This window comes from Glycine max, chromosome 6 (genome assembly GCF_000004515.6).
Source record: "Glycine max cultivar Williams 82 chromosome 6, Glycine_max_v4.0, whole genome shotgun sequence".
Lineage (NCBI taxonomy): Eukaryota > Viridiplantae > Streptophyta > Magnoliopsida > Fabales > Fabaceae > Glycine > Glycine max.
The window spans coordinates 24,418,870-24,425,694 of record NC_038242.2 but is presented as its reverse complement, the minus strand read 5'-3'; the positions used below and the strand labels follow the sequence as shown (position 1 = coordinate 24,425,694).

General features: G+C 40.8%; 1 non-coding gene across 1 annotated transcript; it reads left to right on the top strand.

The window, feature by feature from the left end:
• Positions 1-6,404: 6,404 nt before the first annotated feature.
• LOC113002069 (small nucleolar RNA R71) lies at positions 6,405-6,511 on the top strand. Its single transcript, XR_003267597.1, has one exon. It is a non-coding gene; the product is annotated as a small nucleolar RNA R71 (small nucleolar RNA).
• The last annotated feature ends 314 nt before the right edge of the window (positions 6,512-6,825 follow it).

Sequence of the window (6,825 nt, the reverse complement as noted above, 5' to 3'; positions counted from 1 at the left end):
AGAGAACTTCAATTTGATGGTAATAAAATTTGGAAAATTTCTCGGGAAAAGCAAGGACAGAAAATTCTCCAAATCCTCCAAGACTGAGAACAACAACAACAACTGCACATGTTGTAAGCAAGGTCATATAAAATCTGAGTGTCCTATCTACCTTAGAAAACATGTTGGTGATAAGAAAGGAAAAAAGGACAGAAAACAAAAGAAAGTCTACATAGCTTGGTAAGATAGTGCGTCACCAACCTCCAACTCTTCAAGTGATGAAGAAATTGCTAATGTATGCTTAATGACAAAGTCCATGAATGATCCATCAACAGATGAAGAAATTGAGGTAAATCCTGATTTTGAAGAACTTTTAGAAGCATTTAATGAAATGCACGAGGAAGCTCAAAGGCTTGCTATTTTAAACAAAAAGCTAAAAAGCGAACTGAAATTACACATCACTAAATTGGCTTCAACACAAGGTGAGTTGAATGTATCGAAGCAAGAAAATGAAAAGCTTGTTTCAAGATGTGAAGCCACTGGTTGTGATGATACCTCTACTTCCTTTAACATGGATGATTACAAGTTTTTGCAAACTAAGTTTGAAAATTTAAAAAAGGATCACTATGCTGAATGTATGAAATTACAAATTGAGCTTCCTATCTTAAAGATCTGTTTGGAAATTAAACAAAGGAAAGAGTGTGATCGAGGCCGTACCCGAATCAAATAAACATGAAAATGCAGTAACTAGGAAGTGATCCTAGGTCGTTTCCCAACGAGCAGTGACAAACCAAATGTTCATAATATACTTGCAGTAACAGTAACGATTGGGGGGGGGGGGGTTTGGTTGTTTGGTAATTAAAGAGCAGAACAAGTAAACTGGAATACGAAAATACTAATATTAAAAATGGGTTGTTTCCTCTGAATTAGGACGCATCAACAAGAATCAAGCCAAGGCTATTGTGCAAGCAATCAATGGGGCAAAACACACCAAATGATTATGATGATGGATGGCTCACATTCTCACAAAGGTAAACTCATCACTTTCAAATTGAGCTTTCAAAACTATCATGACATGTAGAGAAGAATCAAGGATTTCAAGTCACAAAATGTCAAGAACTTTTGTTTTCAAAACAATTACCCATTTCTTGAACATATCCTATAATTCAAAGAAAAACATGCAAATTCGTACGTGCACACAAAATTGACCCAAAATATTAAACTGAAAATCCGACGAAACTAACAACATTAACAAATTAACACAACTAACAAATTAACAAAACCAACAAAACTAGCAAAACCAAAGAACACTCCCCCCATACTTAAACAACACATTGTCCTCAATGTAGCACAATTAAAAGATTAAAAACAATTAAATCATCAAAGAGAATCAGACAAGTGTAATAAAAGCAAAGAAGGAGATAGGAAAAGAAAAACTCCCTAAGTCATGGTGGAGGAAGAGTAGGGTGGAGTAAGGAAGTCTCTTCCACCACTACGTCCACTAAAGAAGGGTTCGTGAGGAATGGCTTAAGTCGATGTCCGTTGACCTTGAAGCTCTTGTTTGTGGAGTCGCTTTTGATCTCAACTGTACCATAAGGAAAAACATTAGTAACAACAAAAGGACCAATCCACTTAGACCTCAACTTACCACTCATGAGTCCAAGCCTAGAATTATACAATTACACTTTTTGCCCAACCACGAAGTCTTTTTTAACTATCATACTATCATGGAACTTCTTGGTCTTTTCTTTGTAGAACTTGGCATTCTCGTAGGCTTCTAGGCGGATTTCATCTAACTCACTCAGTTGCAACTTCCTTTCCTCGCCAGCTTGATCCATAGAGAAGTTGCAAGTCTTCACTGTCCAGTATGCTTTGTGCTCAATTTCCACTGGAAGATGACATGCCTTTCCAAAGACAACCCGATAAGGAGACATTCCTATGGGTGCTTTGTAGGCAGTTCGATGTGCCCAGAGAGCATCATCAAGCCTGGTACTCCAATCTTTCCTGCTTGGCTGCACAATCTTCTCTAGAATTCTCTTGATTTCCCTGTTAGAAATTTCTGCCTGTCCATTAGTCTGGGGGTGGTATGGTGTGGATACCCTGTGTACCACCCCGTACTTTTTATGCAGGGCATGCATTGTCCTGTTGCAAAAATGGGTTCCTTGATCACTAACAATTGCTTTAGGTACTCCAAACCTGCAAAACAGATTAGACCTGACAAAGTCTGCGACAACTTTAGCATCATTAGTTCTAGTGGGCTTGGCTTCCACCCATTTTGAAACATAGTCAACTGCAAGGAGAATGTAAACATAACCAAAAGAGACAGGAAAAGGACCCATGAAATCTATACCCCAGACATCAAACACCTCACATAATAGCATAGGTTGCTGAGGCATTTGTTGTCGCCATGTAAGTGTATTTCCTGCTCTCTGACACTGCTCACAAGTGCTGCAGATCTTCCACGCATCTTTAAAGATGGTGGGCCAATAAAAACCACAATCAAGCACTTTGCGAGCTGTCCTTTGAACACCCAGATGACCTCCCGGTGCGGAAGAATGACAGAACTGCAGGACTGAGTCAGTCTCATGATCTGGAATGCACCGTCTAATGACCTGATCACTGCACAATTTCCACAAGTAGGGGTCATCCCAAATAAAATGCTTAGCATCACTTTTAATTTTATCTTTTTGGGCTTTAGATGCTAAGGGAGGAAAAACAGAAGCAACTAAATAATTGACAATATTAGCAAACCAGGGAGTAGAAAGAGAGTCAGAAATACTATACAGTATATACAAATGATCATCCGGGAAATCATCCCGAATAGGTCATCCCGAATAGGTGAATCTGCATCAGATACACGTTCGATCCGACTTAAATGATCTGCAACTAGATTTTGTGCTCCACTCCTATCACGGATCTCCAAGTCAAACTCTTGGAGCCAGAGCATCCATCAGATCAACCTAGGCTTAGAATCAGCCTTCTTCAACAAGTACTTTAGAGCTGCATGGTCAGTATAAACAATAATGCGAGTACCAAGCAAATAAGATCGAAATTTTTCAAGAGCAAAAACTATGGCTAGAAGCTCTTTCTCAGTAGTAGTAAAATTTGCTTGGGCAACATCTAAAGTCCTAGAAGCATAATATATCACCCTGGGCAATTTATCAATTTTCTGAGCAAGGACAGCCCCCAATGCATAATTTGATGCATCACACATAAGCTCAAAAGGGGCTGTCCAGTCGAGTGCCTGGATGATGGGGGTGGTAGTCAGCGCTCTTTTGAGGCAATCAAAAGCCTCTTTGCATCTGTCATTAAAGTCAAACTCCACCTCCTTTTGCAACAAGTTGGACAATGGAAGGGCTACTTTGCTAAAATCCCTTATAAAGCGCCTGTAGAATCCTGCATGACCAAGAAAAGATCGCGCCTCTCGCACACAAGAGGGGTAAGGCAATTATGAAATAACAGAAATTTTTGCAGGATCTACTTCAATACCCTTATTGGAAATAATGTGGCCTAAAACTATACCTTGCTCAACCATAAAATGACATTTTTCAAAATTTAGAACAAGGTTAGTTTCAATGCATCTATTCAAAACTTTTTCCAAACTATTCAAACAACCATCAAAAGAGGATCCATATATAGTGAAATCATCCATAAACACCTCTATGCAATTTTCTAAAAAATCACTGAAAATACTAATCATGCACCGCTGGAAGGTACCAGGGGCATTGCACAGGCCGAAAGGCATCCTTCTATAAGCAAAAGTGCCGAAGGGGCAGGTGAATGTGGTCTTTTCCTGATCCTCAGGAGCAATAGTAATTTGCATATAACCAGAAAAACCATCAAAGAAACAGTAGTGGGATTTACCTGCCAGGCGTTCAAGCATCTGGTCAATGAATGGCAGGGGAAAATGGTCCTTTTTGGTAACCTGGTTCAGCCTCCTATAGTCAATGCAGACTCTCCAACTGTTCTGCACCCGAGTAGGAATCAGCTCCTCCTTCTCATTTCTGATCACTGTGAGGCCAGTCTTCTTCGGGACTACCTGGACGGGACTCACCCATTGGCTATCGGAGATAGGATAAATGATTCCAGCTTGCAAAAGCTTGGTTATCTCCTTCTTCACTACATCAAGAATCACCGGGTTGAGTCTTCTCTATGGTTGTCTTACTGGTTTAGCTCCATCCTCTAAATTTATTCGATGCATACATGTGGATGGGCTAATACCAGGAATGTCCGCCAGGGTCCAGCCTATAGTCTTCTTATGCTTCTTGAGAACTGACAACAACTTCTCCTCTTGCTCATCAGCAAGGGAGGCAGATATAATCACTGGAAAACTCTTGCTATCATCCAAGTAAGCGTATTTTAAATTTGATGGCAGAGGCTTCAATTCTGGTGTGGTCGGCTGGACAGTGGTGGAAGGGGATGGTTTCTCAGCCTTTACCTCATAAAGAAAGTCAGAGGTATGTGTACTTCCTGAAACATGGTTAGTCCTATCTGACTCTATAAAATCAATCTCAAGAGGTAAAACACCACCACCAGGCATGCAATCAATATCACTCTCAGATTCACTCTCAGCATCAAATTCAGACATATGATCAAGTACAATTTCATACTCAATGCATGAAGAGTGAGAGGCATGCAGATTAGAGTAAAGATCAGTCATGTATTCATCAACAACATGGTCAATTATTTCAGCACGAAATACAGAAAGATCTTCAGATGGGTATTTCATAGCATCCAGAATATTAAAATAAACAGTTATATCACCAAACTCCATGGACAGTGTGCCTGCATAAACATCTATCTTAGTTCTAGCAGTTTTCATAAAGGGTCTGCCTAGAATGATGGGAACTGATCCTTGAGAAAATCCATCTTCCATATTCAAAATATAAAAATCAACAGGGAAAATCAGTTCACCAACTCTAACTAAGACATCTTCTATGAAACCAACAGGGTAGGAAACACTTCTATTAGCTAAATGAATTACCACATCAGTTGACTGCAAGGGGCCTAGAGATAGATAATTAAAAATAGACAGAGGCATAACACTAACAGAAGCTCCTAAATCTAGCATGGCATTGTCAAACTTACTATTCCCTATGATACAAGGTATGTTGAATGTACCTGGATCTTTGCATTTTTCAGGAATTTAAGGAACAAATTTACCAATCAATGCGGAGACATTTCTGCCCATGCTAATCCGTTCACTTCCTTTAAGCTTCCGCTTATTAGTGCACAGCTCCTTTAAGAATTTGGCATATCTTGGAATTTGCTTTATTGCATCCAACAGAGGTATGTTTACCTCTACTTTTCTAAACGTTTCCAAGATCTCTTTCTCTGCCTCTTCCATTTTTTTGTTGGAAACTGCTCTTGGAGGGAATGGAAGAGGGGGAATGTGCTGCTTCTGCAAATCAGAATTACCTATTGAAGAAGATTCACCTGCACAGAAATTTTTAGGTAAATTTTTGTCATCACCTTTTTCTGGAATAGAGTGAAGTTTGGCAGGTTCATTTGTAGATGAGGAAGGTGCTACGGGTTGAGGTCCTTGACATTGCTTTCCCGACCTCAATGAAATGGCACTGACATTTTTGGGATTTTGGACAGCTTGAGAAGGCAGCTTGTCAGAATTCTGGGACTGTTGTTGATTCAATTGGGTAGCCAATTGTCCCATCTGATTGGTTAAGCTCTGAATGGAGGCTCTGGTCTCTTGCTGAAACTGCATGTTCTGCATAGTCATTTGCCTCACAAGTTCTTCGAGGGAAGGTTGTGGAGGGGCCTCAACTATTGGCTGTTTCTGGGGTTGTTGCTGTTGTTGGATTGGTGGACGAATGTATGGTCTGCTTGGGCCAGCAACATTTTGGAAGGAAGGAGCAGGCTGCTGTTGTTGTTGTTGAGGGCTGGACCATCTGAGGTTAGGGTGATTCCTCCATCTAGGGTTGTATCTGTTGCTGGAGAGGTCATAATTGCTCTGCTGTGGTTGATTTTGCTGCTGAGGTTGAGGAGGTCTATTGTAAATATTTGCAGCATAAGCTTCAGGCTGCTTAATTGCTCCAGGTTGCTGCATGGAAGGGCAAAGGTCTGTATGGTGGTCAGCAGAGGAGCACAAACCACAAACCCTTGCGATAGGTACAGATTTCTGATTCAAGGCCAGCTGGGTTACCAAGTTAACCAATGCATCCAGTTTGCCTTCAAGCTTCTTAGTTTCAGATGATGCAGATGGGTTTGTAGCTACCTCATGCACTCCTCTAATGACTATGGCATCATTTCTGGCGCTAAACTGCTGGGAGTTGGAGGCCATCTTCTCAATTAAATTTCTGGCATCAGCAGGAGTCATGTCTCCAAGGGCTCCACCACTGGCAGCATCTATCATACTTCTCTCCATATTACTGAGTCCTTCATAAAAATATTGGAGAAGAAGTTGTTCTGAAATCTGATGGTGGGGGCAACTGGCACATAGTTTCTTAAATCTCTCCCAGTACTCATACAGGCTCTCTCCACTGAGTTGTCTAATACCTGAGATATCCTTCCTGATGGCTGTGGTCCTGGAAGCAGGGAAAAATTTCTCTAAGAATACTCTCTTAAGGTCATCCCAGCTCATGATGGACCTTGGAGCAAGGTAATACAGCCAGTCCTTTGCCACTCCCTCTAATGAATGAGGAAAAGCCTTCAGAAATATGTGATCCTCTTGGACATCTGGGGGTTTCATGGTGGAGCAGACAATGTGAAATTCTTTCAAATGTTTGTATGGGTCTTCACCTGCAAGGCCATGAAACTTTGGAAGCAAATGAATCAGTCCAGTTTTAAGAACATATGGGACATCCTCATCAGGGTATTAGATGCACAAGCTTT